Source organism: Peromyscus maniculatus, chromosome 6, assembly GCF_049852395.1.
Source record: "Peromyscus maniculatus bairdii isolate BWxNUB_F1_BW_parent chromosome 6, HU_Pman_BW_mat_3.1, whole genome shotgun sequence".
NCBI lineage: Eukaryota > Metazoa > Chordata > Mammalia > Rodentia > Cricetidae > Peromyscus > Peromyscus maniculatus.
This window is the reverse complement of record NC_134857.1, coordinates 18,389,816-18,415,238: the sequence shown is the minus strand read 5'-3', so window position 1 is coordinate 18,415,238 and position 25,423 is coordinate 18,389,816. Positions and strand designations below refer to the sequence as shown.

At 39.9% G+C, this 25,423-nt stretch overlaps 1 protein-coding gene across 6 annotated transcripts in view; it reads left to right on the top strand.

Moving 5' to 3' along the window:
- The window catches only part of Tbl1xr1 (TBL1X/Y related 1), a 154,265-nt gene that overhangs the window by 73,137 nt on the left and 55,705 nt on the right, over nucleotides 1–25,423 (top strand). For 5 of the 6 annotated variants that reach the window (XM_076573987.1, XM_076573990.1, XM_076573988.1 and 2 more), the window contains exon 2: nucleotides 578–644. The exons of the other annotated variant lie outside the window; for it this stretch is intronic. The gene's annotated coding sequence lies outside the window, so the exon portion shown is untranslated. The remainder of the gene's footprint in view (nucleotides 1–577; nucleotides 645–25,423) is intronic. 6 annotated transcript variants of the gene reach the window in all.

Here is a 25,423-nt window from a genome sequence, read left to right as displayed (position 1 = left end):
GACACATGCTAAGCATACCACTGTGGCTCTACTCCTCTTGGTGGCATCAACCTGTACTTTGCACTAACGATCAGTGACTTTTCTGAGTGTCCCCTCTTAGATGTGGCATATGAAACATAGCTTTTATGTTGCAGAAGTTTTGTGGGTATGATGTGCTGTGCTTCACTCATTGAGGAACGTAGAGATAGAGCCTTTTTTTTTGTAAAGTCTGAGATTGATTCCTGCTTTGTTATGATTGAAATAATTCCAAAACCAGTTAAATATGTTTCTCATGAATCAATATATAAAATGCAAGTTCACATGACTTTCATGGCTCATGGTCATGTCTGATGAACAGCCTATTGCACCCTAATTCACTTGTACTCTCTGGGATTGAGCTGAATTGGGGGTCATGTATGACCTTCCTTGGATGCTAGCTGCATTAGCCTCTCAGGAATGTAGGTACTTAGCATTTGCTGCTATTTGTGACATACCTAGATGCCAAAGCCTACAAATGAATATTTTGAACATGCCAGGTTTGGTATGGGAAGTCTTAAATTGAATTTGGAAACACTGAAACTCTTTTCTTTTTTCTTAGTCTCAGCAGCTTGTGTTTGGTGGTCAGATAACCAGTTGTACATCCTCACATCAATGCACTGCCAATGGTAAGATGCCTTTCCTTCTCCTTCAGTCCCATGTCAGTGATTTATAGCTGTGCTTACTCTTCTTTTAAAGAGACTTTTGAGAAATAAGAATTTCTCAACAATCTGAGAAGAGTTTAGAATTTTTAGCAAAATGAACCCCTACTTTGAAGATTCTTATTTGTCTGTAATTTTTATGGTTATCAGTATCGTACTTTTTTATTGCTGTGATGAGATACCATGACCAAGACAAATTGCCAAGAAGAAAGCATTAATGGGAGCTTGTGGTTTTACAGGGTTAGAGTGCATGACCATCATGGCAGGGAACATGGCACCAGGCAGCAGGCAGGCAGGCAGACATGCATGCATGCAGCTAGAGCAGTGGCCAAGAGCTTACATGTTGAAACAACAACCATAAGGCAGAGAGAGCTACTGGGAATGGTGTGGGCTTTTAAATCTCAAAAGTCCACCACCAGTGTTACAGCAACTAGGACCAAAGCATTCAAATGTTAAGCCCAAGCGGGCCATTCTCATTCATACCTCCACATCAAGATTTAAAAAAAAAGTGATGCAAATATGATCTTTTGTGAAATGAACTACATTTTGTGAATAGATTTTTATTGTTATTGTTAAAATTTTAATATTGTTAGTAATAGTTCATTTATTTTTGTTCATCATTTTGGTGAGTTTTAGGGAATTTTGCTAATACTGATGTTCCTAGTTAATATGCAGTTAAATATATAAGATAGTACATTTTTATTTAGTTGATAACTTTAGGGAGAGACATCTTTACCTCTTTAGAAAGGTTTAGAAGTGTTTCATTTTGGATTATAAATCTCAGTTGTCATGTAATAATGACTACACTTCTGAATGTACCAGGGCACTCTGACTTTTGGCAATGTTTGGTGACTTTAATAGTAGAGTTATATTAAATTCTTAAGACTTATTCTAATTATAGGCTAAACGATTTCACAAATGAGAATTCAGAATGACTTTTCTCCTGTTTTAATATTGTTTTGTGTTTGGGGATAAGTAACTAGTCGAATGAATGCCTTTCTTGGTTTTTGAACATGTTATTGACTCAGTTTACACCGGACCCTCACTGGACGCAGCTGAACATCTGTCTCTTCTGTGTGTGTCTTCCCCATGGAAACTTTTTCATAGTACCTTACCAAACATTGTCATTAAAATGCTTTATCAGACTTCAGACATTAAGTCATGGAACTGTAGAAACAGGCTTATAGAGTTGGATGAGAATTGGCAGAGGAAAAAGGGATCAGGAGTTATCAAGAACCGGAATAACTGAGTAGGTGACTAAAAATAGTGCTAGCAGGGGTTCCTTAAGATGCTTGCATGCTGGCTAACAGCAAGAGTTCCCTTACCTTAGGTGTCTTAGCTTAGTTTTTTTTTTTTTTAATTAAAAAAATTATTCTTTGACAATTTAGTTTGTCTGTATGTTGTTTGACATACTTTCCATTTCTCTTTTAACCCCCTCCCACTCCCTCTGAAATTTTCCTTCTTTGTTACCCTCCTCTTCTTCTTTTTTTTTTTTTTAAAGTCTTTTCTTTTTCTCTTTTTGAGACAAGGTATTCCTGTTTAGCTTTGTCTGGCCTAGAACTCAGAGAGATTGGCTTGCCTCTGCCTCTGCCTCCTGAGTCCTGGGATTGAAGACTTGTGCTACCGTATTAGCCATGGGCTTAATCATGGTTAATCTTGGTTAGTGAGTGTGGGGCTGTTTGCTGGAGCAGGCACAGCTTACCAGTGGCTGTATTTCTGAAGAGAGAGGACCCCCCCCCAGCAGCCATTTACCATCCTTCTACCATTTACCAGCCATTCTTGACACCTTCTAAACATTTTCCTCCACATGGTGACCAGAGAACCAGCTTTCTTTCTGTATGGTTTCCTGTAGCAAGTGCCCTTACCTTCTGGGCCATATCATCATCCTAGATTCGAAAGAATCAAATTCTCTCCCTTCCTGTCCTTCCCTGCCTTCTGTTCCCTGGGTCGTGAGCTTTTGCTTTGAGAAAACCTGCTTGTAAGCCGGGCAGTGGTGGCGCATGGCTTTAATACCAGGACTCAGGAGGCAGAGCCAGGTGGATCTCTGTGAGTTCAAGGCCAGCCTAGTCTACAGAGTGAGAAAACCTGCTTGTTTTATTTGAAGCTTTCATTTAAGACTAGTTAGTTTTCTGGTTGTTGGAGTCCTAACTTGTGGCAGTAAGCTGCTATCTTCTAAGGCCCTCTCCCCCTGGAGTTTGCCATTATGTAGACTAGACTGTATTACTGCTTTTGTGTTTGAAACAACTCATAGGCTGTGTTTTAAATTGGATCATTTCAAACATTTGCTAATTTTGCTGAAAATCTCCAAAAGGGTTTTTATGTCATCACAAACTATAAACTTATGATTAGTTGTATATGTAGTGCTAGAGAGCTAGAGGCCGAGGCTTCAGAGGGCATCCAGCCTTTCAGAACCCTGAAGCCATTGTACATACATCAGCGTGTCATGTGTTTAGAGATGGTTCAGAATGTGGTTTTCTCAGGAACCTCAAATGCTATAGCTGTTATGCTGACCATGTGCGTAGAACACAGTAGTCTCCTACTCACATTCTGACTTGCTCATTTTATTATCTACATCAGCCATGATCTGAAAATAGTAAATAGAAAATTTGAGAAATAAACTGTCTTAGGTTTTTCTCCCTGCTCCCAAAAACTTATAGCCATATCATAATGTTAAAAAATGCATTCAATCCAAAAACGTCCCCACAGTCTATTGCTGAAGCCTGATCCTAATTAGCTTAACAATAAAAAACCCCCGGAGTCAGATATCGAGGGTGAAAGCTCAAAGATCAGAGAAGCAGAGCAGAGACCACTTAGAGACTTCTTACCTCTATGAAATCTCAGACTGAATGAGGGCTATCCTGTCTCTATGAATCCTCAGACTGACTAGGGGAGATCCTGTCTCCACCTGCCTTATATTCCTATCTCCATCTCCCCTGTGCTGGGATCAAAGGCGTACACCACCACGCCTGGCCATGTTTCTTTCACTTTTAGACTGGATCAATCTCACATAGCCCAGCATAGCCTTGAACTCCTGATCTTCCTGCTTCTTCCTCCCAAGTGCTGGTATTAAAAGTGTGTACCACCATGGCCTGGTCTCTAATGGTTAACTAGTGGCTAGCTCTACCCTCTGATCTCCAGGCAAGCTTTATTTGTCAGAACACAAAATATCATACAACATATTACAGTTTTTAACTTGTTTTAAAGTTCAAAGTCTCTTCTAAGACTCATGGCAGTCTCTTAACTATAATCTTCCTGTAAAAATCACAATGTAAAAGCAGATCACATACTTTCAACATGTAATGGCACAGGATATACATTACCATTTCAAAGCATAGGCAAGGAGCATTTTTGAGGAAATACTGGACCAAAGCAAGACCAAAAACCAGCTGGGCAGACTCCAAACTCTGTATCTCCATGTCTGATGTCCAAACGGACTTCAGATCTCCAACTCTGTTCAGCTTTGTCTGTACCATACTTCTTTCTCTTGGGCTGGTTTTACTCCTTGTTGGCAACTTTCCTCAGCAGGCATCCTATAACTCTGGCATTTCTAACATCTTGAGGTCTCCAAGGCAATCCAGGCTTCAACTTCACAGCTTCACAGGATGGCCTATCTACTATGCCTCCATTCAGGGGTAACTCACACATGCCTGGCCTCAGGGGCTTTATTCTATAACATATTTCTTTTATTCTTAACTCTAAAGCCAGAACCATGTGTCCAAAGCTGCCAAGTTCTGCTGCATACTGGGGCTGGAACATGGCCCCCTTGGGCAGGTATACCTTCACCAGCTTTCTGTTTTTGCCACCTAAGTTTGGCTGTCCTGAAGACCAAGCTGGCCTCAGACTCAGATCCTCCAGCCTCTTCCTTCCCAGTGCCAGAGATTAAAGGCATGCACTACCATACCCAGCTCTAAGCTTTTCTTTAGTTCCTTTTCACAGATTGGGAATTTAGCTGGGTGGGATATTGCCCCAGGTTACCAATCCCTTTATTCCATCTCTTAATCTGTTTATCTTATTGAACACAGGATTTAGCTGTATTCCACTTCCTGGTGCTCTTTTTTTTCCTTAAAGTTTACATTTTGTAATTTACCCTGCTCAGCTTGCTCTTTTTTATTATAAATCTTCATTAGAGTCACCACTAAAAAGCACACAACAGAGTCTATACTAGGCTGTTTTGAGATTTCTTCTGCCAACAGAATTAATCCAAAAATTTTCACTTTAGTCTTAGGCAGACTCTTCAGACAAGGACAAAAGGCAAGTCACTTTCTTCATCACAAGAATAATCTCTAGGCAACAGAAACCTCTTGAGTGAGTCCCCCACAGTTCATCAAATCACAGCTCGATTGCTTTCCTAACCCATAGTACCAAAGTCCATATGGTCAGGCCTATCACAGCAACACCCTGGTTCCTGGTAACAACTTTTGTCTAAGTTAGGTTTTTGTTACTGTGAAGAAACACTATGACCACAGCAACTCTTATAAGGAAAACATTTAATTGAGGTGGGTCTCACTTACAGTTTCAGAGGTTCAGTCCATTATCATCATGTTGGGAGCATGGTGACATGCAGGCAGTTGTGTTGCTGGACAAATAGCTGAGAATCCTATATCTTGCAGGCAGCAGGAAGTGGACTGTCACATTAAAGGAAGCTTGAGCAAAAGACCTCAAAGCCCATAGCCATAGTGACACACTTCCTCCATCCAGACCTCACCTTCTAATAGTGCCACTCTCTTTGGAGGCCATTTTCAAGCCACCACTTAAACTTTTACTGAATTTTTAGCTGCGCACTGCTCTGAATATTGGTTAAGCTTGATGGTCCTGCCCTAGACTTGGAGCCTCCCTCCCTCCCTCCCTCCCTCCCTCCCTCCCAAGATCCACATCCACAGTTTTTCCTGCCCACTTGTCACTTAGATATCAGGATGCATGTGTGCAAGTAATAGTTTCTTTGTTTTTTACTTAATAATACCCACAAAGAAGGGCTAAGGCCTTCCACTGGCTAAAGGGGCTCACTTAAACTTTGTGGCCACATAGCAGGAGCTGTAAGGAAGTCTCAGTGTATATAGGACGTGTGCAAACAGTGTAAGGAAGAGATTGCTATTCCCATCTTCCACCACATGCACACTGTCGACTGCTGGAAGCTTGTGGGGATTGTGTTAGAATTCTGCCCTCGCTCCAGCTGCGTGACTGTGCAGTGTAGTTCAGGAGTTAAGCAAAGGGCCTTGCTTCTTACCTGGTGACTATGTGTGCTCTGCATGGTGATGCAATCAGCACATGTGTCCTGTAGCTCTGTAAGCCTCCCTGCCCATGTTCATGTGAACCCTTAAAGAGCTGTGATTCAGACCCCACCCTCTCTCTCTCCCCCCATCATCTTTCTCTCTCTTGTACCCCCACCTTACCCACTTCCCCCTAAAAAAGCTCTGATACCGATACTGGGTTCTGTTGTGACCGAGACCGTTCTGCGTGGTAACCAGCGCTGCCTATCATTCTTACAGATTGGTGATCCCTTGGCTGCCCTCCTTGTGCCTCAACTCTTAAAATGTACTTCACATGACCAGGACTGACAGTACTTTTCTGTGCAAGTTTGTTTTATATTCTTTCTGGAATTCTCATCAAGTTATTAGGACTCATTGGCCAATAAGTTATATGATTATTTTACTTTTTTTTTTTTTTTTTTTTTTGGTTTTTCGAGACAGGGTTTCTCTGTGTAGCTTTGCGCCTTTCCTGGAGCTCACTTGGTAGCCCAGGCTGGCCTTGAACTCACAGAGATCCGCCTGGCTCTGCCTCCCGAGTGCTGGGATTAAAGGCGTGCGCCACCAACGCCCGGCTGATTATTTTACTTTTTTTTTTTTTTTTTTTTTTTTTTTTTTTTTTTTTTTGGTTTTTCGAGACAGGGTTTCTCTGTGTAGCTTTGCGCCTTTCCTGGAGCTCACTTGGTAGCCCAGGCTGGCCTCGAACTCACAGAGATCCGCCTGCCTCCGCCTCCCGAGTGCTGGGATTAAAGGCGTGCGCCACCAACGCCCGGCTTTATTTTACTTTTTAAAAGGAGTTTCCAACATGAATTATAGAGAAAGGTCATAGTTCCCTTTCCTACCCATGGCCTTTGGTACAGATCTTCCCTCTGACTACTTGTTCTCTGCTGTGCCCTGCCCCCTGATTGTTGTGGTCATTAACACATCAGGCTTAGTCCTGAATATTTCAATATTAGAAGTTAAGGACTACTGTAGAATCAGTAACATTCTTCTGCCTTAAACTGGCATTGATTTCTTTTGGTGTGAGAAGGAATATAAGTACACTGTATATTTATTCTTGAAACCACATCAACAGGTGCTGTCTTCATCATTGTTAATGCAAGTGTCAGCAGTGGCTGATTGTTCATAACAGTCCATGTAAGCCTGTAGCTCCTTCACTCCTTTTTCTCTGGAGTTTGGTACTTCAGGCCTCTGCAAGCAGTGTCCTAACAACACTTGTCCCTTTCTGGTTGTCCTCTTCAGTTTCCGTATATGGTGTCTTGAAGTCCGTCTGTGCTGTAGCCGAGGGCACTGTCTTCCTCTTCTTTTTCTTTTCTTTTTGGAGATGATCTCATTTAGCTCTGGCAGGCCTGGTGCTTGCTATGCAGACCAGGCTGGCCTCGAACTCACTGAGATCCATCTGCCTGCCTCTGCCTCCTGAGTTCTGGTATTAAAGGCATGCATCACCATGCCTGGGCTATTTCCTCCTTTTCAAAGGTCGAATAACACACCATTTTATGCACAGAATGTATTTCCTTTCTCTGCTTTATTGCTGTGCTTTGTGGACATTTGGATTGCTTCTGTTTTGTTTTTTGTCTTGTAGAGTTATCTGAGATCCTGATTTCAGATTTTAAGTTCTTTTTGGAATTTGAGATCAGGCCTTTGGATCGTGTAGGTATTTTTGTTTGACTTTTTTTGAGAATTTCTTTTTTTTTTTTTGTTTTTTGAGACAGGGTTTCTCTGTGTAGCTTTGCGCCTTTCCTGGAACTCACTTGGTAGCCCAGGCTGACCTCGAACTCACAGAGATCCGCCTGGCTCTGCCTCCCGAGTGCTGGGATTAAAGGCGTGCGCCACCACCGCCCGGCTGAGAATTTCTTACTGTCTTCCAGGTGTTAGTTGTCTAATAGGTGTGAGATGTTGACAATTTCTAATAGCCATTTGTTGCTGGAGAGCTTCTCTCCAGGTTCCAACAAGCACTGCAGTCCCACATTCCACGTATAAAATAATCACTCAGACGCTTATATTACTTATAAACTGTATGGCCATGACAGGCTTCTTGCTAACTGTTTTTATATCTTAAATTAACCCATTTTTATAAATCTATACCTTGCCACATGGCTGGTGACTTACCGGCGTCTTTACATGCTGCTTGTCATGGAGGTGGCTTCAGTGTCTCTCTCTCCCTCTTCCTGTTTTCCCAATTCTTCTCTCTCCTTGTCCCGCCTATACTTCCTGTCTGGTCACTGGCCATCAGTGTTTTATTTATATAGAGCGATATCCACAGCAGCCATTGAAGTTTCTTGGACTTGTCTTAAGTTTGTTTTCATAGGACAGCAACAAGAGGCCTAGGTGCTGTGTATGTCTGCTTAGTCCCTGTCTGTCCATCGGTAAAGTCTCCCTGACTCTGTGTTTTGCTAATTGTATCTCTTTAGGGAAATGTTAATTTTTTTCTCTTGTATTTTCTGCAAATCAGCAGCTAGTTTTAAGGGTTTAATCTAATTTTGCTGTCACCTCTCATTATCTGGAAGGCTAGGGAAGCAGAATTACCTATAAACTTTACTAGTACATCCTGGAAGAAACATCTAATAGTTGAGAATAATCATTGGTGATCATGGTCTAGACTCCAAATTTATTATTCGTGAGTGTACACAAACATTAAATTTCTAGTCCACAGTGTTTCTGTAAAGAAAACCCCTCCCAGACACTCAGTGTCCTAGGCTTGTACAGGAAAGACATACACAAGGTTAGGTTCTTCTCTTCGATGGTTTTCAAATACTGCGTTGTTTTCCATGTTGCTAGAAGGTAAGGTTTATCGAAGTGCTATTGTGAGCTCGTAGATTTGAACATTTGACATATTTATTGCTTTGTGGTTTTTATTCTTGTTGATGTGAGATATTCTTGACAAAGGAGCCTTTTCAAGTTGACTTTCCCGTCTTTGAAGTGGCTGTAGTAGGCATTGATGGAGCGTCTCAACAAGATATTCCCAACATTGCCTTTCGTCCCATTTCCCAAGTCATCACTGTTTCTAAGAAGTCCTGTTGTTTTAAGGACAAAACTGTCCTTAAAAACTGAGACCACAGTATTCGGCTCTTTGGCTTATGATGTGTGTTGATTCTGGATAAGGAGAAGCAATCCATATGGTATTTCTGATACAAATTTAGCTTTTTTTTTTAAAAATACAAATCCTGCCAGTGTTTTCAGGATAAAAACTGTTAATGCTTTTTACATAAACTTGATTATTTTTTGTACGAATGCATGTAATACATGTAGTAAATTATAAAATATTTAAAAATAAACACACCATTAGGGAAAAATTCGCCAATATGTTACATATTAGTAATCATATTAATTATAGCTAATGTTAACTATATAGTTGCTATGTTGATTACTTATGAATAATATAACATAATTATTGCTAACAACCATATTAATTTTTATCCAGTATTTTAATTATATTTAATCGTGGATAATAAAATAACTAATAAAATGACATGTAATTAAATATATTAAACATAGAATTTGGTTCTTTGAGATAGTGTGTGTGTGTGTGTGTGTGTGTGTGTGTGTGTGTGTGTGTGTGTGTGTGTGTAGTCCAGGCTGCCCTTCGTTTCAGTTTTCTTACGCTGAGGTCACAGTGTGCCACCGTGGCCCTCCCGGCCCTGTCAGCTGGGCCAGCACTCCTCTGTGTTTACTTTTCTCTTCCCCCCATACCCTACTGGTTTGCCATTATGTTTAGTGTGTGTTTTGAAATTGTTTGTGTGTGTGGGGGGGTAGGTGTCTCACTCTGAGGCTCATGTTGGTAGCCTTGATCTCACTTTGTCACCAACCTGACCTGACAGTCACTGATGAGTAGCTTCCTGGATTTCTGAGTGCTGGGATGACAGATGTGATGCCCATATTTTGTTAAAGTTATTTAGGCAAACCTTGTGTGAGCCCCATGCCCTGACTTGGCATTTGGTTGACTATGTTTGCTTTACTTCTAGTATATAGAAATTTTTTTTATTCTTTTAAATTAAGCATGGATACCAATTCATGGTGTGTTATATTGTCTTTTCCTTTCCCTGTAAGTGCTTAAAAAAAGAAAACAAACAACACAAAGTATACACTTTGTCTAGTTTTTAAAATGTAGGTATATGGGCTAATGAGGTAGATAGTTAAGCGAATACCAACCCTTGCTGCTCTTCTAGAGGACTTGGGTTCAGTTCCCAGTATCCACAAGGTGACTCACAACAGTCCCAGGGGATCTCACAACCTCTTCTCGCCTCCTTGGATACTGGGCATACACTTGGCACACAGACCACCCATACACATAAGTAAATAAACTTTTAAGTAGGGGTGTGTGTGTGTGTGTGTGTGTGTGTGTGTGTGTGTGTGTGTGTACGTGTATGTGTACGTGTACGTGTACGTACATGTACGTACGTACAATGGGCATTTTGGAGTGCATCTTTTAATCAGATGAGACTGTCACTGTGCTTCTGATTGGCATCTCTGCCAGATGTCAAGATATTAAGACTGCACATCTTTTTCTCTAAGTGTTCCAAGAGCAATCCTTTGTTCACAGATAAGTTTGTGAACCATTCTGCAGTCATCCCACAACATAAAAATGTAATTTCATTTAACAAAACTCCAAGCAGAACCATGAGAGTGGCTCTGTTAGGTTTGTTTCCTATAGAACCGGACTTAATCAAAGCCATTTATTTTCAAATACACCCAGAAAGTTGTGGTGGGCAGGTATATATGAGCTAGAAAGGAAAGTATGTTAATACTGGGTGTCTTTTGAAGAGTAGTGTTGGGAAGGTATATCAGCCCATCCTTTGTTGATGTGAAGGCAGGCTGTGAGGAAGGCAGGCCAGTTCTGCTCAGCATTTCCTGACTGAAGTGTGGCAGAGAAAACTCCTGCTGCTGCCAATGCTCCCCCATGCTTTGTGCTGAGTGCCCAGCTACTCAGCAAAGTTGGATGATGTGTCCAGGTTCTGCACACCAACAATTGATCATCCTAAAGAGCAACCTAGGTAAGACCTCAAGGAGTTTGTGTCTGTGTCTTTTTCTTTGTTTCTTCCTTCTGCTTTGTTCTCTACTAAGACTCCAGCACCATGGTGAATAAGAATAGAGAGAATAGGGTCCCTATCTTGGTCCAAATTTTAGAGGAAACAGTTTTTTCTCTCATAGTATAATTGGCTATTGGTTTGTTGCATATAACCTTTGTTATGTTGAGGTGTGTTCTTTCTGCTTCTGGACTTTTTATTATGGAGGGCGCTGCCCTTAAATCCCCTTGCTGAATTCTGTGTATGTTGAACCAACCTTGCATCTCTAGTATAAAATCAACTTGGTCATCGTGTGTGATCTTAATGTATCTTGAATTTGATTTGTAAGAATTTTATGAGAGTTTGTACGTATGTGTTCTTTGGGGAAATTGTCGCTAGTTTGCTCTCTTTGTGTACTTATCCAGTGTGGGTATTGATGTAATGCTGTAGGAAAATGAGTTTGAGGAATCTACATGGTAGGGAGAAGAGAACTACTCCAAGTGTCTGGACTTCATATTTGAGATGTGACAACCTCTTCTTTCCTCAAGAAAATAAGTGTAAAAAAATTAAAAGCTTGGTAGAATTTGCCAGTGAATCCATTGGAATGTGGACTTTTCTTTGTTGAGAAGCTTTTAAAATATTGCATAAGTGGCACTGATGTCAAGCTGCTTTTATCTTTTTAATTCTGGTAGGTCATGCATGGCCTAGGAATATATCATTCTATTTAGATTTTTTTAGAGAGTAAATTTTTTACAGAATCCCTAAGTGACTGACTTACTAAATTGAAGTCTGTAGTAACCTCTTTTCACTGCTAACTTTATTAATTTGAGTCTTCTCTTTTTTCTTCTGGCCAGTTAGGGTAGGGTTTGTCTTTCTGACTTATTTTTTCAAAGAACTAACTGACGTGACTGTGTGCACTGTTATTTTTAGTCTCAGGTTCACTAATTTCTGCCTTGATCTTGTATCATCTTTTACCATCTGTTGCTTTTGCATTTGGATTCTCTTGTTTTCCCAGGATATTGGGGTGCATTATTCAATTATTTGTGATCTTTCTTTTGTTTGCTTATTTTGTTTTTTAATGTAAGCACTCAGAGCTATTGCCTTAGCTGTACCCCAAATGTCCTGGCTTATGGTTGTCTAGGAACTTTTCTCTTTGCTGAGGTTTTCATTGGTCATCTAAAGATGTATTGTTCAGTCTCCATGTATTTCTGTCGTTGCTTCAGCATTTTAGCAGTTGATTTCTAATTTTATTGCATGTTGATCTGGTGGATAAGAGAGGTTATTTTGATTCTTTGGCATTTGGTAATACTTGGTTTGTGGCCTGGAATGTGGTCAATTTTAGGAGTTTTCCTTGGCTGTTCAGGAGAATGTGTTTTGTTTCTGTTGGATGCACTCTGCAGTAGGTGGTAGTTGTGCCCACTTTGTGCTGTAGTTTAGTTACTGGTTTTCTTTGCTGGTTTTCAGTTGGTTTTCCCCATTTACGATAAATTAAGGGTATATAATCCCCCACTGTTATATAAGGACCTATCTGACCTTTTCTGTTCACTGCTGTTTTTATTATGAGATTGGGAGCTTAACGTTTGGTGGATGTGCATTTACAGTTGTTACATCTTGATGAACTGTTCCCTTTATTAAGCACGAATGACCTTCATTCTCTCTGGCTACTTTTGGATGACCCAGCTTTATCAGTTGTCAGAGTAGCTGTGTAGCCAGCCTGTTTTCAGTTTGTTCCCTTCATAGATTGTTCCCATCCCTTGTCTCGTAGTCTCTTGAATGTCGTTAGCTATATGTCATGTTTCTTGGAGAAAAGAAGGTTAACTCTAGTTAATTCAGCCAGTCTGTCTCACTTTTGGTTAAAGTCATGCTTTTGTTTTAAGTTTTTGGAGACAGGGTTTCATGTTACCAGGTTTAGCCTCAAGCTCACTATGCAGCAGATACTGGCCTTGAATTCCTGATCCTCCTGCCTCTCTGCCTTTCCAAGTGTTAATATGCCACCATATCTGGAGTCTAAAAGGAAGGACTTGAGTTTTGTTTCTGTTTTTGTCTTGGTAGTGGTGGTGTTAGAGACAGTCATCCTGCCTGGCCTCTTCCTCCTAGGCACTGAGGTTAAAGTCGTGCACCTGTACTTGTTAGTACATCTGTTTTTAAAGCATCATGTCTGCTATTTATCAGCTATTTAAAAGACTGTGAGTTCTAGTCACATATTAGGGGTGGATATTTATTTCAAAACTAGATTTTTCTTTATCTTCATGTCATGTGACAGCACATACACCACTGTTACTGCCACTTTCCTAAGTTAGGCAGATGGCTACCCCATTGAAGCTTGTTGATACCCTCCTACTCTATAGACTTGCTCTGTTGCTGGCCGTGGGGTCAGCAGCAGTTGTACACTTGATAATGAGTAGTCACTATATATGATGGAGAGACAAAATGCACACTGTGTTGACAACCTAATTTATTTTAGTTTTGCTTCTTTTATTTTTTGAGTTTATAATTATATTATTTCTTTCCTTCCTTTTCTTCCCTCCTCCAAACCCTAAAATGTACTTCCCTTTGCTGTCTTTCACATTCATGGCTCCTTTTTTCATTAATTGTTGCTACAAGTGTGTGTGTGTCCTAAATACATAAATGCAACCTGCTTATTAGTCTGTTACCTGTATGGATGTTTTCAGGGCTGGCCATTGGTATTAGATAACCAGTTGGTGTGCTTTCCCATGGGAAAGACTCTTTTCTCCCACTGAGCATTCCTTAGTTGCTTGTAGGTTTTTGTGTATAATTGAGGCCTCCTGGACTTTGTCCTGACGACTTTAGCATGTCCATTGCTGTAGTCCTTGTTCAGCTCATGTTTAGGTAGTCGTGTTGGTAAGACTTTATGGGTGTAGCTTCTGACATTTCCAAGACAACACCATGTCAGCAAACTCCGTTCTATTCCTCTTGCTCCCCCTCTTCCCTCCAGAGATACTTGAGTCTTAGGTACAGTTGTATTGCAGATATATCAGTTGGAACTGGGCTTTCACAACTCTGCATTTTGATTGGTTGTGATTTTCTGTAATGATCTCCATGCGTTACAAAGAAAAGTTTCCTTCATGAGGGGTGGAGACTGCACTTATCAGCCTGTATAAGAATAAATTTGTTGTTAGGGATTATGCTGGTTTTATAAAATGGCAGACAACCTTGTTTTTATTTATTTTTATTTATTTATTTTTTTAAGAAAATACTTACTTTCAAAATTCTAAGTAACTTAAAAACCTGGAAATGTGGTGTGTTCCTTCATGGACTCCTGAGCATGGTTTGCACCATGCTCTATGTATACTAAGTTTTCCTGCATGAACACACCCATAATAAAGTTTAATTTATGAATTATGTCCAAAAGGATCTTGATTAATGACAATAATGATGAAACTAGAACAACCGTAGCTATAATATAATAAAAATAATTTAAAACTTCCACTAAATGTTTTCTGGTCATTGTTGCCTCTGAGTAAAAGAAGTACAGACAGGGAAATACGGGTGGGGGTGGTCTTCTGTGTAAGATGATGACATCAAGGACATATGTTTGAAACAAATTCTACTTTTAAAATTTTTCATGTGGCTTCAAGAGCACATTGAACTTACATAAGTGGTTTCATTATGGCTTACTTTTTTTTTTTTTTTTTTTTTTGAGTGGTAGTTTTCCAAGTCTTATCAGGCAGAGAGAGCTACATGAGCATGACCTAGCAACTCCTTTCCAACTGTGAATCCATAAACAGCACCAACGAGCATGCCCCAGTGCTGGTGTGAGGAGAGGGGACAATCCTCCTGGTTTGGATTGTATTACAGAGCAGAGGCGGTTCTTCGTTTTCAATTTGATTATATTAATTATACCTACTGGGTTTCAGGAAGGCATTTTCATGTATATGAGGTATTTTGATACCTTCCATTACCCTCTTTCAGACCCTTCCTGTTTCCTCTGCTCCCTTTCTTCTACCTGACTACCCTCCCTTGTACTTTCATGTCTCCCCTCTCCCTCCCTTCCTCCCTCCCTCTCCTCTCTAAATGAGGTAATGACCAAATATATTTAATTAGGGTTTTTATAGAAGCATGGGTCAGGGGTTATCTGCAGAAGCATGGATGGCTTGACTGGTGGCTGCAAATAAATGGCTCTCCCTCTCGTAGCAACTGTGAACCGCCTGTGCATCCCCAGGGAGGGTGGGGCCTCATCCCAGAATAATGTTTGGAGGTGAGTCACAAAGTTTGCACAAGATTCTTGGTGATCACTGAGTGGGGCTGCTGGGTCGGGGATGGGAGTACCAGAGGGGACAGTATGCGTGGGAGAGGTCTCCAAATCTGCACTACTGTAGTTACTACTAACTATAAGAGTTAAAAGAATATTATTTCAGAAAAGTTTCTTTTAAAACTGTTTTCTTACTCTTTAAATGTAACTTAACTTATTTTTAATGTTAAAAAATTTTAAACATTAAAATCTTTAAAACATTTTTTTTCCTTACTCTGTTGTAATTTCTTACTTAGGAAGATCTGTTATTCTCTTTGCTCGTCTTCTGCACATTATTGTGATGTTTTTCCTTTAGCCTGGAAATTTCCATTTGGTTCTTTACTGTTCATGCCTTTGGGCTGACTCCTTCCTGCCTAGGGCTTCTCTGATAAATTCTGTGACATCTTCTCAGGCTTAGCATCTGTCACCAATGTCCCTTGCTCCCTTTTGTTTGTATGTTGAGTAGTCTGGAGTCCCATTATCTCTGGACAGTGTTAATTTAAATTTTGTTTTTAATTTCAAAAATTACAATAGGTAGTAAAGATGCTTAGGCTTAGACTGTAGACCCAGTCCTAGCTGCTAGCAGTGAGTCATGTCTCACCAGTCTTTGGAGCCTCCTGGCTTTGTTGGTCCTCTGAGGTATGCTTAAGTGTTCGTGTGCACATCTTTGGGTGAACTTGTGTTGGTTTATGCAAAGTTACAGGAGCCACATCAGCAAGTCTCTGGTCTGGGTATTTTCTCATACTTTCCAGTTTCTAGTGACAGTACTTCCTGATTTAGTTTGGCCTCTTCTCTCCCCCCCCCCCCCCCCCCTTAGTACAGTACTTCCTGATTTAGTTTGGCCTCTTTTTCCCCCCCTTAGTAAGGAATAGGTTTGAGGCAGGGTTTGGCTATGTAGTCCAGGCTAGACTGAGGTGGAACTCCTCTCCAGCCCAGGCTGGGCTCAGATTTGTAGTAATCCTCTTGCCTCAGCCTCCTAGATATTGGAGTTGCAGGTATGTGCCAGCAGGCCCTGTGTCTTGGCTTTTAAAATCGAATGTAACTTAATCAAAATATTTAGAGTAGAAAATATAGAGGTATGTCGTTTGTGGTACCACTATGTGTGTTTTACAGATAGCAGAAAGTTTTAATGGAAAGTGAGTAGTGGCTCCTACATAGAAGACCTCCCCACAAGGGCAACTGCAGTTTCTGGACAACCATCAGAAAATGAACACTGAATACCTGTGGGGCAAACCCAAACTAGCAGGAGCTAGAGCAAGTGGACCTTTGGCCAGGAACAGGTTCCTGTTGGCAGAGGAGGTGGGAAGGTGTTGAGAATTTATAAACTGTATGGAGTCATACATGAGGAGAAGGAGGGGCTGGTTACCAGACTGCTCTGAGCTCTGGTGATAGATGTAGCTCTTCCAGAACACACTGCTGTATCCCTACAATGGAGCACTGAGCGAAAGAAGGACCAGAATGTCAGTTTGACCACTAGGATTCATCTTAAAGCTTCATTTTGAGAGTGGGCTTGCACATGGCTATCTTGTTTTTGGTAATAAATACAAGGAAATGTTAGTATATTAAGTAGCTTTATGAGCATTTTTTTATTTATATGTCTTATGATTTTCATAAAATGTTAAAATAAAGTCTAATAGGGGAAGGTGTCTAAGTCAGGTTCCTGTTAGTGATTGTTCTATTCAGTCATCATAGTTGGGATCAATTTACTAATAGTTCAGATGATTCATTGGTAACACTCTTCTTCCTGTGCTCTTAGCTCTGAACTACTTGGGAGATAGAAAAATACAGAATTAAATAACAATAGAAGTGAGAAGACAGAACACACTTGCCTAAGTGTGTGCTTAGTTATTCCTTTTTATCTGACTTTATTTTTTTCAAGAGTTAAGGGGAACTGGTCACTTGCAGTCTGAGAATATTACATGGCAAATTGCAGAAATATACATTTTGCAGGTTTTACGTTGTTTGAAATCTTGGACCGTCTTATCTACCAAGAGAGTGAAATATCTCTGTCCTTGTATCCAAACTGTATATGATGCCCACCAACTTGGCTATTGCTGGACCATAGTGCCATGTTGACATTTGTAATCTTTTACTGTACTTTTCTTATAAACTAAATTATTGTATAAGACAGAAGTAAAGTATATGTATGGTGTGCAGCCATCTACTCTTTTAGGTCAACTAGGAATTGTAGACTCCTTAGCAGGTAAGGGTGCTGCTTGTTGTACTTCAGAGTGACAATAAAAAGATGGAAACCTTGTATGAAGCACACACTGGGACTGGATGGGTACCCACATGCATGCAGTACTTAGGATCATATGAGAACAGGTTTTTTAAATGCTTTTCATTTTCTGCTTACTGTCTCACTTGATCAAATTATCACTTATAAATAGTTTAAGACAGTTTTTTTTTTTCAAGAAAGATGTGCTGTATGAATTTTTATGCTGAAATTATCAAAGTTGAGTTAACAAGATTTTATTTAAACATAGTCTACATTTTAGAGAGTCAGTGGGTAAAGCGTTTGCTGTACCAGTATGAGGGTGTAGGTTTGGATTCCAGAAGCCACACAAAGCTGGTCACAGGTACACATCTGTAACTCAGTATGAGGTGATGGAGACTGGCAAGATCCTGGGTCTCATTGGCCAACCATTCCAGTCAGATGGTTGTGCTTTCAGGCTTAGTGATAAACTCTGCCTTGAAAAGTAACCTGGAGAACAATTAAGGAAGACTTCAACCTTTGACCCCTGTCTGTCACTTGCATGCCCATATATGTGTACACACACATGAATACATACATGTGTTACACAAAAGTCAGCATTTTAGATATAAGTTTAAGTGTGCTAATGCAAATAGTCACAGTTTGTTTGGATTTATGTGGTTATTCTTTCTCTTAGGAAAGCTATCATGATAGAATGGTATAATATATATGTATACATATAAATATTTATAGTGTGTGAATGAAAATAAAAGATCAAATATTACTATCTTCTATAAAGATGAAAAACTTTTGATAAAGTTCAAAAACTACTATTATTATCAAATATTACTATTAAAATAGTTTGTAATTGATGAGATTTGCTACCCATTAGTTCCATCACCTCTTGTTTCTATTAAGTTTTTCCTTTCCTAGTTAAGAAACACATGTTTCCAGTGAAACAGAGACTAAGGAATTTTCTTTAGGTAAATGATGTTGCTGGATATTTAATCACACTGTGTGAAGATATGTTGCTGTTTTACGTCACCCATCTAAGCTATCTTCTAATTGGTTTAATAAAGAGCCGAGCAGCCAATAGCTAAGCAGGAGAGGATAGGCAGGACTCTCAGAGTAATCTGGGGTGTAGGAGATTTGCCATCCAGACTCTGAGGAAGTTGTTGGACATATTTTACTGAAGAGAGGAAACAAGCCATGTGGCAGAAAGTAGAGTTAATATAAATGGGTTATTTAAGTTTTAAGAGCTAGTTGGGAACAAGCCTAAGTTAAGGCCAAGCTGTCAAAATTAATAAGTGTTTTGCCATTATTCAGGAGCTGGTGATCCAAAGAAAGGCCTGTTACATTTGGTGCTCCACGTTGGGCATCAGATGTTTTTCATCAGCTTAGTGGCTGCACCTGAATATACTGATGTTTTGTCTGTGGCCCCAAGGCCTCAGAGTCAGTGCCCATTGCTCAAGTGGTGGCCTGGTGGGATTTTTGGTCCTGCCAGCACTGGCTCTGTGGCTGCTGCCAAATGTAGCTTTTAACTAAATCACTACTGTTCTATATAAAGACTTTACCAATAAAGACTCAGGAAACAGATGTTGGGGTGAAAACCTGCTAGCTCAGAGAAGCTGAGAGGCAACCAGCTGACCTTCCTTTTTGCCTTCCAGACGTCCCAAACCAAAAAGGTTGCCAAAGCTCCAAGTCCCTCTTTATTCTTTTCCTGCATCTCTTTATCCAACTCCCTGGCTCCTCTGTACTCTTATGGCTAATTCCTGTCAACTAGTTGCTGGCTCCGCTTCCTGACCCAAGGTTGATTTTATTAACACAGTCTCAGCTTTCATAGTGTGATCAAATACAGTGCAACAAAACGACATGAAATTATCTAAGAACCTTAAAAAAAGCAAAGGTGTTCCCATGTGGCCCAGAGTATCCTCAGAATTGCTATATAACCAAGGCTGGTCCTGAACGTTTGCTCTTATACTCATCTCCAAAGCGTGAGCACCATGTCCAACTAACTACTTTTTGTCCTTTTTTCTTTCTCCCCAAATATGGCAATAAATTACAGCACATCCTTTCTATCTGTTGTAGCTGCTAGAGCAGAGGCTGCATTGTGCTCACCTCCAGCTGTTTGTTTTGTTCTGACAAACTGTATCTATGCCAAGTGTTTTGGTCTTTAGATGTTAGAAGTAGACTAACAATGTGTGTTTTACTCCTCAAGAGAGGTAAGGGGTTGAGATTGTAGTTGAGTGGCAGAGCACCTGCCTAGCATGGATGGGACCTTGGATTCCCCATCATCTCCCTCAAGTAGGAAGTTTATCCAGGAGCAATCAAATGGGAGTACCAGTTCACACATCACCTAGTTACTTCTGTACCAAAATGTGTTTGTCTGCTGGTCTCTGTATGGGTGACTTCTTCCAGGGTATTCATCATCTTTAGTGTGTACAGGAGCTGCCTTACACTTTACAGGGTCAGCATTGTTCATAATATCCAGTCTGTTCATTTTTATCATTAAATGTCTTGGGCTGGGAAGATGACTCAATGGAGAGCCTGAGTTTGGATCCCTAGAACAGCATGCACATCCCATTGCTCCTTAGTGAATGGAGGTGGAGATGATCCCCTGGGCGCTCATGAGCCACTTAGTCTGGCATGTGCAGCAGTGAACAAGAAAGAGCTCGTGTCTTAGGAAGGTGTAAGGAGGGACTGCTACCTGAGGTCGCCTGCACTCTTTATGTATATCATGCATTGCCAAGGTAAAGTATTCTGATGACTAAGAAATTAATTGTATGTATGCTAAGTTATTTTAGAAACATTTAAAGTAATTTGCATTAAAATGAGCAAAAATCCCCATTCTTTTAACAAATTTGAATAGCATCTATTAATTGTGGGGTTTTTTTTGTTTTTGTTTTTTGTTTTTTTGGTTTTTTTTTTTTTTTTTTTGGTTTTGAGACAGGGTTTCTCTATATAGCTTTGCACCTTTCCTGGAACTCACTCTGTAGCCCAGGCTGCCCTCGAACTCACAGAGATCCGCCTGCCTCTGCCTCCCGAGTGCTGGGATTAAAGGCGTGCGCCACCACCGCCCGGCTATTAATTGTTTTAAAATAACTGGTTTGGTCACACTGCGCCATAGCCCCAGCCTGGCCTCTTTGTAAGCAGTCCCTTGCTAACAAGTTTTCTGTGCACTAAATGCTTGATTCTGTCTGTGTCTCTAGAAGATGTCCTAAGTGAAGTGTGATAGATTCCTTCTACAAGGTCAAGTCTGTTAGTCCTCACACCTCTGGAGTTTCACGTTCATCAGATAAGAACCTGGCATCAGTGTGAGCAACAAGAAAACAAGAAAGGCATCTGGCTCACTTCACTTGAGACCATCGTTGAGTTTGTCAGATCCTGGACTCTGAGCTGGATGTAAGCAGTCAGTTACATTTAGGAAACAGGAGGTGGAAAACCACTAGTGCTAGAGCAGCCTCAGATCCTTGAGGTCTTTTGTCCTCAGAAGTATAATTTCTTTGACTAAAAAAAAAATGAACGCAGAGGTTGTGTACATCACATGCACCATCCCTCCTGCTACAGCTTGATGCATGAGTCGACTGGATAACATTACACACAGGGTGAGCTGTGAGTTTTTAAACAGATTAGCTTTTAAAAATTAAATGAGCACACAATGTGTTTTCTTCTTCACTCATCAGCTGCCTTTCACCATTTTCAACTTGTTTTCCAGTATTAACCAACTAACTATATCGGCTAACCTCCTTACAGACTTGGTTATTGGCTAAGGATGTGATGTTCAGTGGTAGAGCACCAGCCTGGAATCGATGGGGTCCACAGCTGGCTCCCTGCGCCGCCCCACTGCACACGACCCACAAAGCTTTAGTTTTGGTTACTTTGAAAGTTGAATTTTGTCACTATGGTTTCTTAGATTTGATTATTGTTTTTAAGGGAAAGCTTTCAGTAAGGCAGTTGCTTATCTTTAGCTCCCGTGGTCTGATCAGGCACTGTAGCTATGACAGGAAATATTGACACAGTCATGAACTTAACTTCATAAATTGAATTAAAAACAGATACAAGAGTTTGGCCAAGATCTGAGAAGAGATAAGAGAGCAGTTTGTGTGAGTGAAATACTAAAAGCCAAGAATTATCAGCCAAAAACATAGTATACTTGGCAACAGAATAGCCTGTGGTCACGGGGAAGAGGGTGTGTCTATGTTGCAAGATGCTTTTTCCCCTCCTATATTGATGCTTACTTGGCCTCAGGTTGGCTCATATTTCCCCTTGGTAAAACCTTACCAGTTTGGGGTAACTTGATTGCTTTCTGATTTGATAGATACTACAGTGTCACATGGTTTTTCAGGTCACTGAAAAGCTATTTCAAGTAGCCTGGGCTACCAAGTGAGTCCCAGGAAAGGCGCAAAGCTACACAGAGAAACCCTGTCTCAAAAAAACAAAACAAAACAAAAAACAAAAACAAAAAACCATGTTGATTCATAAAGTGTGAGTGTAAGGTGTGTAGGCTGCACTCTATCTACTTTACAAGTGAAACGGGCAGTAAGGTTAAAGTGACTGTGCTTAATGTTAAAAGCTCTGGAAAAGAAACATCAATTTCCTAGTTAGTTTTCAGAACTACTTTTTCGAAGACTGATACAGTGATGCGTTGGGGCACAGAGGAAAGTATTGTTTGTCATTAGGTATGATATTTGAACAATTATCAAAGAGGGGAAGCGTTTGGAGAATAGCATTTTTAATAGTTGTAGTTGGATCAGGAAAGGGTACTGACTAGGATGTCTGTTTTTAACCAGAATTCAAATAAGGGCTACTACTTGCTTTTCATGGCTGAATTTTTATTGGTTTTTACTTTTAAATTTTCATTAGATATTGAAGATCAAAGCCAGACCTTGCACATGCTAGGGTGGCCATCTGCAAGGTTGCTAAAACTTTTCAAATCCGTCCCACTTACCAATAAAAAAATTGATTCATTTGTACTGTGATATTTCCAAATATCTTTACCTGATCTTATCCAAAAGGCTAAGATGCAGTAAAGTGATTGTGTCTGCAGTATTGTTTAATATGTTAAACTACTCCTGACATTTCTGGAAAGTGGTGATTAGAGAATTGATTTCTTCCACTTTGTATCCTTTGAGCATAGGTGGTGTCTTGACAGTAGACCAATATGGTATAACTCTTCTGGTTACATTCCTTTCAGTGGTACTGATAATAACCAGCCAGTAAGATGTTGTTATCCTGGGTGTCCCGAACACTGTCTTCTCATAATTCACGTTAAAATCTAGTTTCAATGTCTTATACTGAGGTGTGAGTTCTTGAGGAGGTGATGCATGTGGCTTCCATGCGGCCTTCTCTAATATCCTTGGTGTTATCTTTCCCTCTATTCCTTCTCTACATTACCCTCCCATTACTCTGGCCACTAAAGCCTTCCTCCCCATTACTTTCCTTTCCCCATGGTATCTCCAGTGCTTGTAGAATCCAGGAAACTAGAAAGGGACCATTGCTGGGGAGGGAGCAGAAAGATCCTAAGGGAGGAGGCTCGTAGAACATGGGTGATGTGCAGGATAATCTGGCAGGCTCTACTTCACTGCTGTGTGCTCTGCAAACAGAAGTAGCATACAGAGTACAGTGCTGTCTACGAAGAGATGAACTCTTCAGTATTTTTTTTTAATCTTATTGAGATATTTCCATTATTACAAATCTAACCTGATTTTTTGTTTATCTGTTTTTTAATTTAAATTAGTAGTAGGCTTGAGGGTAATTTATGTTGTTGAGTGGCAGTGGAAGGTTTTAGTTGCTGAACAAGAGCCACTAGGATGAAGGCTCAGTCTGCTCAGGCGGGGAATCATACCTTATAACCATTGGGCGTAGTTCTTTCGAACTTGGAAATCTGATCTAATGGGGCCCCATCATCTTTTTGGAGACGTCAGAGATTGCTGTTAGGAAAATTTATTGTTCACTGTGGAAAACTTAAACATTAATATCAAAAGGAAAAGTTTAAATTTTAAGATAGTATCATACCTAAAGAAAGTTCTAATGAGTCAAAATTAATTTGAGGGGAAAGAGATTTGTGGCAATAGTAGTCCCTAGGTTTTGGTTTTCTTCTGTCCCATACCAGGTGGTGACTCTTCTGATATGAGACAGAGACTTGGAATTTTCTTTTAACAACATGCTTGGGTTTTGATAAAGAGAGAGCCACACTCCAACTCTGAAGCCAATTTTAGTGTTTAATTAAGTTGAGACTACAAATATTTCTAGGGGTAAAGAGATTTTACCTGTAGAAAGTAATTATACCATTAAGCTAGATTATTCTTTTTCTTGGTAATTTTTTCCAGATGGTTCTTTCTTCTTATTTAGATGTCTATCTGTTCAAAGGTCCTTGATTTCTTCAAGATGGATACTTTTAATTTCTTGCAAAGACCAAAAACAGAGCCCTGCCCCCATTCTAATTTGATTTTTTTCCTTTTGACATATTGAGTCATCACATCAGTTGATGAACAATCACTTCTCCTAGTCAAGAGATCTCTCCTGTTTGAATCCAATCTTTATTAATCCTGCGTTGATGAATAATCACTTCTCCTGATGAAGAGATCTCTCCTGTTTGAATCGAATCTTTATTAATATTGTTGGTATCCATAGCTTTTCTTCTCCTGTGGAAACAAAAGCAAAACTTGTTCCCCAACATAACACATATCCTGGTTCCCATTCTGAAACCAACACATCTTTAAAGTGCACAGGCTAATTTAGTTCAGTAGTCTTTTCTACTGTCCAGTATCTCTATGCAGTTGTTATTTCCTTCACATTAGCATTTAGAAAATTTAAACAAAGCATCATGTAATCTATCTCTTAGGCCTTTATTACCCGTTCTGTTTATTTAGCATCTCCTTTAAAGTGCAATTAGATTTTTCCATAACCTCTTGTCCTGTTGTATTGTTTGGTACACCTGTAATATGCATTATTTGTAATGTGCAGAAAAACTCCATTTTACTAGAGACATATATGCTGGAGTATTGTCTGTCTTAATTTGTACAGGTATTCCCATGTTGGCCATGCATGGCTTCTAATAGATGAGTAATTACAGAATCAGCCTTTTCAGAACTCAAAGTAGTTGCCCATTGAAATCCTGAATATATATCTGTGGTGTGGTGTACATATTTTAATTTTCCAAATTCTGCAAATTGAAACACATCCATTTGCCAAATTTCATTTCTTTGATTACCCTTTGGGTTAATTCCTGCAGGTAGTAGAGTAGTGGAGTTTGATTATGCAAGCAACAAGTAGGACATGTTCTTATAATTTCCTTGGCTTGTTGCCAAGTGATGGAAAAATCCTTTTTCAAATCATTGCTATTGATGTGTTTTTTTATGAAACTCTGAGGCCTCCAGCACTTTTCCTACTCCTAACTGATCATTTTCATCATTACATTACCTTATGCTAGAGGGTCTGGCAGACCCATATGGGATCTGATATATGTTATGTATATGGGATGATTCCCATTCCTGACTATTTCCTGTAATCGTTCAAATAATGAAGTTAATTCAGATTTATCAGGAATAAATCCAGTGGTTTCAATGTATAAAACAACTCTTTCTGCATATTGATAATTTATTTTTATATGCATTGGTATGAGGGTGTGAGATCACCTGGTACTGGAGCTCCAGACAGTTGTGAGCTGCCATGTGGGTGCTGGGAATTGAACCCGGGTCCTCTGGAAGACCAGCCGGTGCTCTTAACCACTGAGCCATCTCTCCAACTCCTTTTCTGCATATTGAGAGTCAACAACTGTATTAAAAGTTTCTGTAAAGTCCATTAATACCATGAGAATAGCATAATTCTGACTTTTGGACAGAATCATAAGGGCTTTGAGCCACTTTAATTAAATTTCCTGATTTACAACCTGCCTTTCCTGATTTATTTGTATCATATAGAATGTAGGGGCTCCAGATATTGGTGTTCCCCATACAATTGAGGAAGGACCAATTGGTTCTTTTTATGAATTGAAATCTCTTGCTTTTGGGATATCTGTTGTTAATTTCTCTCAAAAAATTACTGCAGCTCTT